Source organism: Procambarus clarkii, chromosome 42 (assembly GCF_040958095.1).
Source record: "Procambarus clarkii isolate CNS0578487 chromosome 42, FALCON_Pclarkii_2.0, whole genome shotgun sequence".
NCBI classification, from domain to species: Eukaryota; Metazoa; Arthropoda; class Malacostraca; order Decapoda; family Cambaridae; genus Procambarus; species Procambarus clarkii.
The window spans coordinates 4,913,860-4,929,349 of record NC_091191.1 but is presented as its reverse complement, the minus strand read 5'-3'; the positions used below and the strand labels follow the sequence as shown (position 1 = coordinate 4,929,349).

Below are 15,490 nucleotides of genomic sequence, written 5' to 3'. Positions count from 1 at the left end.
TTAAAGCTATGCAACACCTAAGCTTTGTACAAATTATGATTAACTTAACTAAAGGTCATTTAAATTTACAAAACATTAGAAAAGTGACACTAAGCATCTATACAACATGGTTTTCACAAAGTCTTTGGTAACTTAAATTTAATCAAAGCTCTTAAATGATTTGTCTGCCAAACTTCTGATATTCTGAAATTTTACCTAGATTAAAACCATCATTGTTTGAAAGGGCAAAACAGATTACTGTTGGTTAGTTTGACCTAACATCTGCAAGGTCTTGAAGGAATGGAATTTTTTTTTGTCAAACTTTGTTTGCTAAAAACAAACCCTGCCTAATGAACCTGCTCATTTTTTTTTAGAAATGGTAATTGCAACATTACCAAAGGCCATTGTTTTAATAGCCAAAGTACCAAATGAAAGACCAAGAAGCAACAAACAGGTACATGGTAGAAAGGACAAAAGAATGGTTATGAGGACCCTTTCATTTGTTAAAGAAATGACTGGGGAAAAATGCTGTCATACCACAAGGGGTCTTAAGCCTTGTCATACATCACTGACAATCTAAATATTACCAACCACAAAAGTTCCTGATAACATGTTATAAAAAAAAATAAAGAATAATATTGAGGCCTTAATGCAGATCTCTAACTCTACAAATAGTAAAAAGACTGGCAATTTCTTAATATAAAACAGACAAAAATCCAAGACCTTGCACGTGAGCCAGAACAATCCATATCACAACTACCACATTAAAATGAAAAAACAATGAAGGTAAGGTAATTACCAAAAGAAGGCACCAAACTGGGAAGGCCATGTAGCACCATCAAAGTGCGAAATAATCAGAGGGCGCTAAATATCACCAAGAATGCCAATACGAGAACAAAAACGCATAAGGCGCACGATATCAAAAGTATCCGATTCACCTAGAATTCTATCGAGGGACGGTCGGAAAGCAAGACACACGCTCATCCTGGAAGTCAGGACATTCAACAAGGATATGCACAACTGTAAGAGGGACAACGCAATTCGGACAATAAGGAGCAGGGCGGCGCTCCATTAAGTGACCGTGGGTTAAGCGGGTATGACCAACCCACAGCCGTGCCAAAGCAGTGTCCCACCGCCGGTTACGGTGGTAGGAGGAAGGTCACGGGGACACTAAGTTTGAGAGTACGCAGCTTGTTACCAACCACAGAGGACCAACAACTCTGCCAACGGGGAAGAATGAATAACAGGATAAAAGTCGGAATAAGGAATACCTTTACGGGAGATGGGACAAGAACGGATAGCTTCCTTAGCGCCAGCATCCGCACGCTCATTGAAACACCAATATGGCTGGGAACCCACCAAAACTCTACTGATTTAAATTTACTAGAAATAAGAAACAGCCAATGTTGAATCTCAATGACCACCGGATGGACAGGATTAAAGGACCCTAGAGCCATGAGGGCACTACGAGAATCAACTACAACCACAAAGGAGGAAAGAGAATGAAAAAGCAAGAGACGAAGAGCATAGAGAATAGCATAAAGTTCTGCCGTAAAGACGCTAGCCTCCGAAGGGAGGCGACACATGTAAGTACGGTCAGGAAAAACAACAGAGTAGCCCACACCATCTGCAGACTTAGACCCATCAGGGAAGATGGAAATAGAGTGGGAGTGCGAAGAAAAGTGCTCAAGGAAGAGGCTTTTCAGAATTGTAGGAGGGGTAAAGGCTTTAGTAATACAAGTCAAGGACGTACAAAACTTGGGAAGGGGGACTCTCCACGGAGGTAATGAAGGAACAATACGAGGAGAAACATTAGAAATATGAACAGAAAGAGAATCCTGTAAGCGAGATAACTGGACAGAAAGTGGGAGACAATGAAGAGGAACAGGAACCACAGGAGGAGGAAAAGTCAATGCACGACAGAGGCGAGAGGAAGGATGTTGGAAGGACCGCGCAAGATAGCGAAGACAGTAGCGATCACGGCAGTCCTGAAGAGAGAGAAAGCCAGTGTCAACATACAAACTAAGGGCGGGAGTCGAACGAAAGCCACCAGAGCCGAGACGCAACCCAGTATGGTGCAAAGCATCAAGATGGCGAAGAGTAGAAGAAGAAGCAGAAGAGTATGCAGGGCAACCATAATTGAGTTTAGACAGGACGAGAGAGGAGTGCAAATAGAGGAGCGTGCGCCTATCCGCTCCCCAAGAAGTATGGGACAAAACCTTAAGGAGGTTAAGGGCCTTAGAGCATTCAACTCGGAGGCAAGAAATATGGGCTGACCAAGACAAACGAGTGTCAAAGACTAACCCCAAAAGCTTCGCGGAATCCCTGTACACAATGAGATGACCATAAAGCAACAACAATGAAGTAAAGGTCCTTTCAGTAAGAATCTATCATTCACTGAAAGTTGCTGCAGTTAAAAATAAAAGAAAATACAAGTCCCTAGAAATAAACAAGCAACCTTTTTGACTAAGGAAAAGAAGGTAGTTATTCTACTGTATAAATCTAAGTATTCACTTAGATAACTGTATCCAAGCATAGACGTTCCCCCCCCCCCCCCCCTCCTTCCCTTTCAGAAAAACATCTACTTTCGAAAAAGTTTAACATTGGCCAACAAAAATGATTCCAGAACTAAATTGCCTAATACCAGGAACAACTGAGAGCCATGACAAACACTGCAACCCTCTCCTACCCCCAAGTCTTATGCTATTTATGATCCAAGGTAATTTGAGATACTATACTCTACTTCCTACAGACGAGTCTAGTGAGAGGGTGATCTCCTGGCGATTAAATTGAAGCACGATACAGGTGTCAACGAACATCAGCCAGCCCACTTGTCAGCACAGTGGATAACTAATGACATCATAATCTGCAGTGTTGTATGCCTCCCTGTGGCCATTTAAATCAATAAAACACAGGGTTGTGGCAATGTTTACAGCATAAGGCAAGGTATAGAGGAATCCTGGAATGCCATGTAATGTGTAGTCCTTGAATGTGCTTTAGGCAACCAAATTGAATAACAACATTTCTGGTGTTCGGCTATATAATCCGAGTTTCTCATTCGGTATAATGTTTTAAACCTAAATAGGAATTCACTTTAAAGGTCAATTTATTTGGAAAGTGCTAACCAGATTCCAAATTACTGAGCTCTGAAAGTACTACAAGGCAAGTTTAACCGAATGAGTGTTTGCCTATCCATACCCCCATGAGGTATGTGACAACACTGAATAAAGAAAGGGTCTTGGAGCATTCACCGTGCAGGTATTTGACATGACCAATATAGCCAAGTGTTAAAGATCATTCTAAGCAGTTCTGCACAATCCATATACTATCAATTAATATAATTGTACAATGGTGCTTGGTGGATGATATTTCCTATTAAAACTCATTGGACAACTGTTTGTATTAGACATTTTAAACCTACAAATGGTAGCCCTAGATATCGCACTACAGTATTAATTACAAGATGAACAATGTAAAATCAATACCACAACAGCAAAGGATGACGGCTTTTCAACAACCGACAAACACGCAGGTCTAACACCAGCCATCCCGAGAGAGGACGTCCCAAGCATGTACACCCCACAACTTTACATCACCTTTGCTACCTCACGCGAGCACGCAACAGCATGAGGATGCCATACTCCCAAACAAACTCCATGCACTTTGAGCCTTTAACAACTCAACATTTAAAAAGTGGATTTAAAAAATCAAACACCTGAATTTTTCCCTAATTAAATTTACTAGGGAAATGCACACCAAGCCATGAAACTTACAATGAAGATGAACAAACTACACACAACTGTCACCAAACTTCCACATACCACCCCCCTCTCACTCCTGCCCTCCCTCCTTAGGTGCTCTGATTGGCTGAGCACCTGAGCCACCACCACTCACCTCTTGTTGTGAGAGCCTAAAGCATGTTTGGTTGCACTTTAAAAGTTCCCGAGTGTACTCGCCTAATTGTGAGTACCGCCTGCCCGGTTCACCATTTTGTTTTTCAATCTACCTCAATTTACCCCTTTACAGTCAAATATTATGCAAAATTCTGTTTAAGACTTGTCCCTTCTTAACTTAAATAACTGCTTTGGCCATCTGCAATCTTTCTAGGTGGGTAAAAATGACTCTTGAGGCCAGAAAGGACTTATCAGACGGCGATCATAACAATACGGTACACACACAAAATCACAACCTGATATACACCAAGCAGAAAATCCACTGGAGCTGTGAGGCGACGTAAACCCTTGCCCAAGGCACTGGCAGCTGCATACTCTACCACAGTATATTACTGACTTTGTAAAAGTCTTACAACCGGATTTCCCCATAAATCACAGCAAGTTTTGAGGCCCCTCCTTGAGTCAACGTCTTACGTAAGACCTACAAGCACTCAGGTGAAGGCTGAAGCAGTTCAACACCATGCGCCCCAACTTCAAATACACAGTTGAGAGGCGGGACCAAAACGTGATTTTCTGTGTGTGCCTGAAGTTGGGGCATACGGTCTTGCTTCACCCTTCACCGGCGTACTTCAGGGGTTTTATTTAATACTTGGACTGGCTTCAGTAGGGCCTCCAGACTTTCTGTGGCTTCACAAGTGTCACGTGAATCCCCTGCATAGCAGTGGAACTGCCTTTTCCCTTCACCTTCAATGCCTCTGCACTGGAAGTATACATCTACACCAGCCCAGAAGAGTCATCAGTCCTGCCACCTCTCCATACCCCCCAGGGCCTGGCACGGCCTGGTACGACTCAGAGGCAAGCCGGGCACCACTGCTAACTGGCAGTTTGTCCCCACAAACAAGCAGTTAGCCGCCTTCAACTGACAGTGGTACAGCTCAAGACAAAGGCACCGCCAGCCACAACGAGCAGTTTGCTAGTTGACCAGATGTCCACCTCGCGTTGACACTGGTGAGTCATCACCGCCGGACTATATAAAGAGCGCTGCCTCCCTGGAGAGGCAATCTCTCCCTTAGTGCTCTAGGATCACCTTGGTGTCTCTAACCCGTCGTCCACTTCCAGCCAACATCATGTGACTGATGCCATGGTGGTATGGTAGCTATCTTCAGAACACCAGTATATCTTCATACTTTTATTCATTGCTTATAGTTTATTTTTTGCATTTAAGGTCATACTAACTTGTTCACCTTTGCATTACATGATAGTCAAGTATTGTCATGTGTTATTTTTGTTCATTACTATTTCAGTAAATTGTTTAATTATTTATTTGATAATTTTCATTTGTTTCCACCTGCAACTTACACACTGCAAGGTCAATAGCAGCATTTCTTTCATTTATGTGAGGGAGAGCCATACCATCTTGGTTCAGTATAGCTGTGATACCATAACCCGTCACACAAGATATCCAGTTGTAAGACTTTTACCATCAGTGGTGGTAGAGTATGCAACTGGCAATGCCTTTGTTACAGGTTCGCTTCATCTCACAGCCCCAGTGGATTTTCTCACACATTTGAATACATGAAACAACTTTATTTGATACATTCCAAACCAAAGTACTGTACAGTACAGTAATTATCAAACCATCAAATGTGTGGGATAATCATAGTGCGCTAAATATCACTAACGTCACCAATACAAGAACAAAAACGCATACGGTGAACAATATCAAAGGTATTGAATTTACCATGAATTTTATCGAGGGACAATTGACAGTGAGGGATGGTCGGGAAGCAAGACACGTAAGTCCTGGAAGTCAGGACATGTAGAGACAACGGTTTGGACAATAAGAAGCAGGGCAGCGCTCCATTAAGTGCCCGTGAGTTAAACGTGTATGACCAATATACAACCTCGCCAGAGCCGTTTCCCACCACCGGTTACGGTGGTAGGAGGAAGGCCACGGGAACACACTACTCTTAAGAGCACGCAATTTGTTACCAGTAACAGAAGACCAACAACCCTGACAACGGGCAAGAATGGGGAAATGAATAACTGGGTAAAAGTCATAATAAGGAATACCTTTACGGGAGATGGGACAGGTGCGGATAGCTTCCTTAGCGGCAGTGTCCGCACGCTCATTTAAGAACACACCAATATGGGTGGGAATCCAGCGAAATTCCACTGTCTTAAATCTACTGGAGATAAGAAACAGCCAATGTTGAATTTCAACTACCAAAGGATGGACTGGATTAAAGGATTCTAGAGCCATGAGGGCACTGCAAGTGTCAACTACAAACACAGAGGAGGATTGACAGCGAGAAAAGAGTTGATGAAGAGCATAGAGAATAGCATAAAGTTCTGCCATGAAGATGCTAGTCTCCGGAGGCAGGAGACACAAAGGTGCAGTCAGGAAAAACAACAGAGTAGCCTACACCGTCTGCAGACTTAAGACCCATTGGTGAAGACGGAAATAGAGTGGAAGTGTGAAGAAAAGTGTTCCAGGAAAAGGTGATTTAGAACTGTAGGAGGGGTAAAAGTTTTAGTCATGTGGGTCAAGGCTTACAGAATTTAGGAACGGGGACCCCTCCATAGGGGCAAAGACGGAATGACACGAGGGGAAATATTGGTAACACAAACTGAAAGAGCATTTTGTAAGAGAGACAACCGTACAGAAAGAGATAGGTGGTGAAGGGGAACAGGAACCACAGGATGGGTAAAGGTCAAGGCATGACATAAGCAAGAGTGAGGGTGCTGTAAGGACCGTGCAAGGTGGAGAAGACAGTAGCGATCATGGCGATCCTGTAGAAACAGGACGCCAGTTTCAACATACAGGCTTAGGGTAGGTGTCGAAGGAAAGGTACCAGAGCTGAGCCGTAACCCAGTATGATGCAGTGTGTCCAGATGGTGAAGGGTAGAAGGAGAAGCAGACGAGTAAACAGGGCCATAATCGAGTTTAGACAGAACGAGAGAGGAATGTAAAGAGAGGAGCAGTGTCGATTAGCTCCCCAAGAAGTATGGGACATGACCTAAAGTTAGTTAAGGGCCTTAGAGCATTCAACTCGGACGTAAAAAATATGGGGCGACAAAGACAAACGAGTGTCAAAGATTAGCCCTAAAAGCTTTAGCAGATTCTTTGTACAATAGGGGATGACCCCTGTTACCTAACAGTAAATAGGTATCTGGGAGTTAGCTGTTACAGGCTGCTTCCTAGGGGGGTGCATGTGTGGGAGAAAAAAAAATTTAGTAGTTAACCACTGAACTGCTCTGTCTCCAAATAACACCCTGGTGCACAAGAAATAAATTCTTTCCAAAAATTTTTTTTCTCTTCTTATATTGTTAAAATGCAGAGTCTGATCACGGGGAAACTAAACAAAAAATATTGTATGTGACTTACTTTAGCTGCGATGGAGCTGGGAAGTTGAGCAAATTATGGGCGCTGAGCGTTGGAGCGATGGGGGTCTGTTGGCCCCGCCACCCCGTGCGACGGCAGTTGCTGCGAATAAAATGTTGCACAATTATTTTGAAGTTTCTTATTCATTTCTTCTTTTTTTTTGCTGTAATATTATTTAAAAGTGTGTAATTTGTGGAATTTATATAATTCAAAGTATAGAACATCGCTATGCTCAAAATTATGGGCCTCATATATGCGACATATTCTACAATCAAACAGTGTTTTTGCTGTTATTACACTATATACACACATTGTATATACCCATCTACGTATGTATTCACCATAACGATCCACTATGTTGGTATGGTGAGCCCAAAAAACATGAGTGAGCTGCCACACCCTGCCAGTCCTCCCTCCCTCCTCCAACACATTACTCGCCAACATTCCTCCTCCCAAAATACTGTTATTGTGTTTATTACACTATTTACACACGTTATGTATAAGTATGTACATGTTTTATTCATGTACATACGTACATACTTGCCATCTCCTCACCTCTCTCTCTTGCCTACTTAATGCTCTTGCTTCCCTCATCTCATCACAATCGACTTTATAATGGTCCAGGACGGATCGAAATGTCGTCGTCTATTCAATTTCCAGTGTGTGGTTTGGTCAACAATGAAATCTTCATGCAAGATCTTATAAAGAAAACCTCCTAGAACGAGTTTTGCAGATACGAAAGAGTTTAAGGTGAGTAGGGGATGGTTTGAGAAATTTTGAAAAAAGACGTGGTATTCATAGTGTTGTGAGGCATGGTGAGGGTGCCAGCTCAGACAAAGTAGGGGCTGAAAGATTTGTTCGTGATTTTAAAGATTTTGTAGATACTGTATTGATGGATATATTCCACAACAAGTGTTTAATTGTGAGGAGACATGGCTATTCTGGAAAAAATTGCCGAAGAGGACATACATTACCCAAGAGGAGACGTCACTGCCCGGACACAAGCTAACTTGGGCTAACTTGTGTCAGGATAGGCTAACTCTTGTGCTGTGTGGCGATTTGAAAATTAAACCCTTGCTCGTGTATCATTCCGAAAATCCAAGAGTTTTAAAAAATATATAACGTGCAGAAAAACTGTGATGTAGAGTGGTTTGCCCTGCCATCAAAAAATATCTGCAAGAGAAAAGTTTGACACTAAAGGGCCTGCTTCTCGACAATGCTCCTGCTCATCCTCCAGACTTGGAGGATGCATTGTTGGGGCCACTTTTTTTTTTTAGGGATATTCCTGCATGGGCCCTAAGTTTCTGGCTAATGAACCAATGACATGAAGGAGGAGTTTTCAACCTACCTTGTGTTAGGTGTGCAGGGGTCAATAGGCTGAACATAATGTCAGGAGCAAAGGGGGGTGTTTGCCTCTTCAAACACAATTGTGACCATCTTCATCTCTTCGAACTATCCTAAATGCTCTCTTCACCTGTCTGACCAAATTGGGTGTCCAGACCACCTTTGAATCTGAAATTGTAAAATTAATAGTGATTTCAGAATATTCAGTCCATTTATACTAACAAAATTATATACAGTATACTGTAATTGAAATTTTACAGTTTGTTAAAATGCACATGGGGGAAATACATGAAAATAGGTTAACACTTTCGCGCTCTCGGCGCTCAAAAAAAAAAATACCCCAGATGCTTTCGGCACTTCGCGCGCCTACGCGGTAAGACCGAAAAAGTGTACACTCTTTTGACTGTCCTGACAATAATTGAAGGCGCATGTATTTAAATTTGGTATCACTGTGTTCGCAATGAAATTGTCTATAAGAGCATACCTATAAAATGCCGCCCAAGCATAAGGAGTATCAACACCAAATAAAAAACTATGCAGATCACTCGCCGAGAGCGCCAAACAGCAACAAAATGTTTCCACTCTCTTAATGGTTGCGAAGCCTACAGTTGTCCTACATCGCTAATTTTGGTATCATTGGAATCGCAATAAAATTCTCTACATGGACATATGCATATGAATGTTTAATATAGGTAATTGCCCACCCGCAAGAGTGTGTGAAGTGGAGAGTAGTTAGCCGTGAGCGCACTGGCGAAAACACAGGTGGGAAATCATGCTTGGAAAGTTTATACGTTTCCTGACCCTACTTTTCTATGTACGTATTTCTTTTTTATACCAATGTGTTCGCAAAATTTTTTTCTATAAGATGAACTGTATAACCTTTGTACAAAGCATGTGTAAGAGAAGCGCCAAATATAGAACCACGTCGCTCAGTATGCGTTCGCGGCAGAAACGAACGCATTGTTTTCGTTCGTTTGATGTTTGTCATGTTTATACTTGTTGAAACATTTTATAATTTGTATGACAGTGATCGCAGTAAAATTCCCTACACAGACATATACATAACACATACAAATATTTCCCACGTGTTGGATATATCAATGGCTAAAGGGAACCCACTGCCACACGCTCGCCACACCCCCAAACATACTTTGTGTATTTTATTTTTTACTCATAGAAGTTTATGTGATATAATATTCATTCTGGTACCAAAAAATTCGCAAATAAATTCTCTACAAAACAAAAGTATCCCCATCCATTTCGGTTAAAAAATGGAATTTATAGAAATATTTTTTCGATTGACGAGAAAAGTAGGCAGCTATGCGGAATCGTAAGAAAAACCAGTGACGAGTTATCTCTAATCGAAAGCGCGAAAGTGTTAATATGGTTTGTAAGGTTGATGGGAAATGTTTATTACTTTTATGATTTAAAAGATGTATAGCCCTGATACTCCATCCTGGGTGCATTCCACCAGGTAATGACCACAGCAAAAGTTTTCCACGAGGCTCTATTGTCACACAAACTTTTCACATTTTCAAACTTGATTCATCTTTTTCCCCCTCGTTCCAGGGGTTTTCTTTAAAAGGTCTTCATGCAAATGCCTTGGTTTCTCACAAATGATGGCCTCTGAAATGCTATCACCTGCTAACTCTTTGTTGTGTATCCAAATTAATAAAAACTTTTCAACATCCTCAAGTGTTTGTGTTCTTTGTTTCTGGATTGTTGATATGCTTTTTGCCACTTTAACGCTCATAATGTCCTTTTTCTTAGCAAGTATAGTGCATATTGTTGACATAGATTTGTTGTACTGCCTAGCTAGTTCAACAACCTGTGCACCGTTTTGACGTTTATGAATGCTCTCTTGTTTTTCCTCTATGGTCATTCTCACATGTGTTTTCTTGGCTTGAACCTTACCACTGGCTTTCTTGGGACTCATGGCAAGATATATAATAACAAATTTTATGTTCAAATAGCCAAAAATCCCAAAACAAATGTAATGCTTTATAAAGAATTCAGGCGCGATAGTTACTAGGCAGGAGACACTGGTAAACTGAGGTGCGATCACCATGCCACCACGCGCTAGGTCAGCCCATACGCATATCAACAAACTCATTTCCCGAGGCAAAGTTTGTAACCCGATTCAAATTCTTCGAAGAAATTAGGCTCGTAACCCGAAAAGTTCATAAATATTCATTCGTAAGCCGAGGTGACACTATATATAAGTAAAAAATTAAAATTTTGTAGATACACTGTGCTGTATTGATGGATACATTCCACAACAAGTGTTTAATTGTGAGGAGACATAGCTATTCTGGAAAAAATTGCCGAAGAGGACATACATTACCCAAGAGGAGACGTCACTGCCCGGACACAAGCTAACTTGGGCTAACTTGTGTCAGGATAGGCTAACTCTTGTGCTGTGTGGCGATTTGAAAACTAAACCCTTGCTCGTGTATCATTCCGAAAATCCAAGAGTTTAAAAAAATATATAACGTGCAGAAAAACTGTGATGTGGAGTGGTTTGCCCTGCCATCAAAAAATATCTGCAAGAGAAAAGTTTGACACTCAAGGTCCTGCTTCTCGACAATGCTCCTGCTCATCCTCCAGACTTGGAGGATGCATTGTTGGGGCCACTTTTTTTTTTTTTAGGGATATTCCTACATGAGCCCTGAGTTTCTGGCTAATGTACCAATGACATGAAGGAGGAGTTTTCAACCTACCTTGTGTTAGGTGTGCAGAGGTCAATGGTTGAACATAATGTCAGGAGCAAAGGGGGGCGTTTGCCTCTTCGAGCACAATTGCGACCATCTTCATCTCTTCGAACTATCCTAAATGCTCTCTTCACCTGTCTGACCAAATTGGGTGTCCAGACCACCTTTGAATCTGAAATTGTAAAATTAATAGCAATTTCAGAATATTCAGTCCATTTATACTAACAAAATTATACATACAGTACTATAATTGAAATTTTACAGAATGATAAAGGCAATTTAGCAACTTTGTTAAAATGCACATGGGGGAAATACATGAAAATAGGTTAATATTGTTTGTAAGGTTGATGGGAAATGTTTATTACTTTTATGATTTAAAAGATGTATAGCCCTAATACTCCATCCTGGGTGCATTCCACCAGGTAATGACCACAGCAAAAGTTTTCCACGAGGCTCTATTGTCACTCAAACTTTTCACATTTTCAAACTTGATTCATCTTTCCCCCCCCCCTCGTTCCAGGGGTTTTCTTTAAAAGGTCTTCATGCAAATGCCTTGGTTTCTCACAAATGATGGCCTCTGAAATGCTATCACCTGCTAACTCCTTGTTGTGTATCCAAATTAATAAAAACTTTTTAACATCCTCAAGTGTTTGTGTTCTTTGTTTCGGGATTCTTGATATGCCTTTTGCCACTTTAATGTTCATAATGTCCTTTTTCTTAGCAAGTACAGTGCATATTGTTGACATAGATTTGTTGTACTGCCTAGCTAGTTCAACAACCTGTGCACCATTTTGATGTTTATGAATGCTCTCTTGTTTTTCCTCTATGGTCATTCTCACATGTGTTTTCTTGGCTTGAACCTTACCACTGGCTTTCTTGGGACTCATGGCAAGATATATCATAACAAATTTTATGTTCAAATAGCCAAAAATCCCAAAACAAATGTAATGCTTTACAAAGAATTCAGGCGCGATACTTACTAGGCAGGAGACACTGGTAAACTGAGGCGCGATCACCATGCCGCCACGCGCTAGGTCAGCCCATACGTATATCAACAAACTCCTTTCCCGAGGCAAAGTTTGTAACCCGGTTCAAATTTTTTGAAGAAATTAGGCTCGTAACCCGAAAAGTTCATAAATATTCATTCGTAAGCCGAGGTGTCACTATATATAACTAAAAAATTAAACTCAGGATTACTTTCAACCCCCACCCCTTTTGCTCTACTCCATCGCCACCTACCTTCACCCCCCTCTATGATGTACTCTTCCATAGACACCTACCTTTGCCCCCCTCCTCCCCTCTACTCCTCCATCATCACCTACCTTCACACCCCCTCCCTTCTCCTCCTCCATCGTCACCTTCCTTTCACCCTCCTCTATGATGTACTCTTCCATAGACACCTACGTTCACTGCATATAATGCTCCCCTCTACTCCTCCATCGTCACCTACTTTCACCCCCCCCTCCGCTCTACTCCTCCAGGGTCGCAGACAATTTCACGAGCGTGAGAACTACGAATTCTCTAACTACTCTCACACTCCTACTCTCTCACCAGTGAGGGGGAGGGAAGGAGGGAGGAAATGAAGGAAGAAAGGTGGGGGAGAGAGAATAGGCAGGGGGGAGGAGGGCCTAGATACATTTCTTCCATATAGATAGGTAGACTGAGGGAGAGCTGCTTGCCAAGAGCCCTATCAGACAGGCTTCCTATTCCTCAACCCTCCCAAATATGCCACATCCTGGTCAGGACAACTTGCTCGATTGTTATTCTTGGTGTGACTCGAGAACTGACCTCGAGGCGGGGCATGGGCATGGATTATCTCCCTGGGGCACGCACCTCCCTGCCCCAGCTCTCTCTCTCTCTCTCACATAATCTATCAAGGGTCTAACATGAGGTCATTGTGCCTACCAGAAGTGTATATGTCCAAGGCTGGCCACCTGTCTGGACCATTCAAATGTATAAACACGTAATTAGTCTATTAAAATTATATATAATGCTACAATTATAAATTAATTTGTTCGTGGTCATTCGTTTATCAGTATTTTAATATGAGGTATATATACGCATGTATGTATACGTTGACGTACACATATATGATTATGTGTATAGAATGATTATGATTATGTGTAATCATATATGATTATATCTAATGGAATGCATTAGTAAGTGATGTGGTGGAGGCTGACTCCATACACAGGTTCAAGTGTAGATATGATAGAGCCCAATAGGCTCAGAAACCTGTACACCTGTTGATTGACAGTTGAGAGGTGGAACTAAAGAGCCAGAGCTCAACCCCAGCAAGCACAATTAGGCGAGTATATGAACGAATGCACATGTACACTTTCAAATGAATTAAGATACCTTGAGATACACAATGACTTAGTTTAAATAGTTTAAACACATTATGGTACTGATTTTGACATGCTGATGTCTGGAAGGGAGAGGGGGTGTGGGGGGTTATTGTCTGAGGTGGAGGACCAGAGGAGGGGGTCAGTGGAAGGATGGTGGCTGGAGGGATGCCATTGTTCTAATGGTTATGAAAACAATTATTGATGGCAGGAATTCAGTGGGTGTGTACTTCACCCGCACCATCACCATACTGTGCCCTGCTACAACCCCCCCCCCCCCACTCCACCCATGCTGTGCGGGGCGTATTACACATTATGGGATAACCGACTGTCTGTCCATTCCTGTCTGCTCGTTATGCTGCCCTTCCTTTTGAAAATTGTCTGCTTTATCGACTTCCTTCAAGACCACACGTTAGCCTCTTATCACGCCCTCTTACCACTCTCGGGGAGCCGGCTCTTCTATACAATAGTTACCACTCAGTCCCCAAGGTGAAAGAGTGTCCGGGCATATGACTTGTTACGTGTACTTATTTGCGATTCGTTTGGGCTGTCACGTGTGGTGATTAGTGTTGGGTAAGGCTAGGCCAGGTCAGGTCAGACTAGGCCAGGTCAGACTAGGCTAGGTAAGGCTAGGCCAGGTCAGGTCTGGCTAGGCCAGGTCAGGCCAGGCCAGGCTAGGCAGGGTGAGAGAAGTAAACCGGCGGGTACTTACGTTTCCGAGAAAGTAGCGGCGGTAGTATATTGTTGATTTAGATTCGACGACATCCTGAAGCTAGTAGGTGGGGGCCTCATCGCTCTCGAACTTCTTGTTGTTGTAGGGGATACGAGGCACACCCAATATCCCCCTTACATTGATCACATCGCACACTAATATTTTTACTATTTCGGACACCAGATTTGTCTGTTTCGTATATGTATAATTGTTCAATATTAAAACCACAATAGAATGCTCTAAGTACTTTCGTATATTAATACATCTTCAGAAGGAATGGTTCGCTCTGAAGATGTATTAATATAAGAAAGTACTAAAGGAAATTCCTGTTTCAATTCTTCCTCCGTGGTCTGACACTCTTATTATATATTGTATATACTGAATTATATATACTATGCTTATATAATATATACTGAAATATTGTTACATTTAACGTATGAAGCAAAGTATATATCTGTATTTTTATCTGTCAAAGTTATCAAAGTATATTATCTGTCTTTCTACTGACTAATAAATAATTTTGGTTTAATCAGTTATCAAGATGTTTTCAACAATATTCTTTCAGTGTTCGTCTTTTCCAACTTGGGCGACCCTTTTGGAAGCGCGATACTTGGGTTAACCCATCCTATAGTTGGGTCTGTTTCCAACTGGGGTTCGAATAGTAATAGTGTTGAATAGTTAGTTGGGTTAGTAATATTGTGCATGTTGTATATCATACATTTTGCTGAGATTCTCAAGACTCTATTGCATTTCTTGTTCAGGTGTGAAAGCTAATATATATATATATATATATATATATATATATATATATATATATATATATATATATATATATATATATATATATATATATATATATATATATATATATATATATATAATTATTTATTTATTTATTTATTTATATATATATATATATATATATATGTATATCTATATATATATATATGTATATGTATAGATATACCCATGTATATCTTGTAACCATCAAATGCATAATAAAGCACAAAAAATATTCAAGGAAGGGGGTGGTAGGAGAAAAGCACACAGAAACTGTATTGGAGGGGATCTAAACATTCCCTCTAATGCGTTATGCGTGGTTTCCTCCGAGGCTATGGGTC

General features: G+C 41.3%; 1 long non-coding RNA gene across 5 annotated transcripts in view; it reads right to left on the bottom strand.

The window, feature by feature from the left end:
- Positions 1 to 14,700, bottom strand: part of LOC138373584 (uncharacterized) — a 432,068-nt gene extending 417,368 nt beyond the window's left edge. Inside the window, exons 1-4 of one of the 5 annotated variants that reach the window (XR_011231203.1) lie at positions 14,370 to 14,700; positions 11,322 to 11,484; positions 8,606 to 8,769; positions 7,261 to 7,359 (exon numbers count right to left, since the gene is read on the bottom strand). This is a non-coding gene — a long non-coding RNA (uncharacterized lncRNA). The remainder of the gene's footprint in view (positions 1 to 7,260; positions 7,360 to 8,605; positions 8,770 to 11,321; positions 11,485 to 14,369) is intronic. The other 4 variants (XR_011231202.1, XR_011231205.1, XR_011231206.1 and 1 more) reach the window with 4 other exon arrangements.
- Between the last annotated feature and the right edge of the window lie 790 nt (positions 14,701 to 15,490).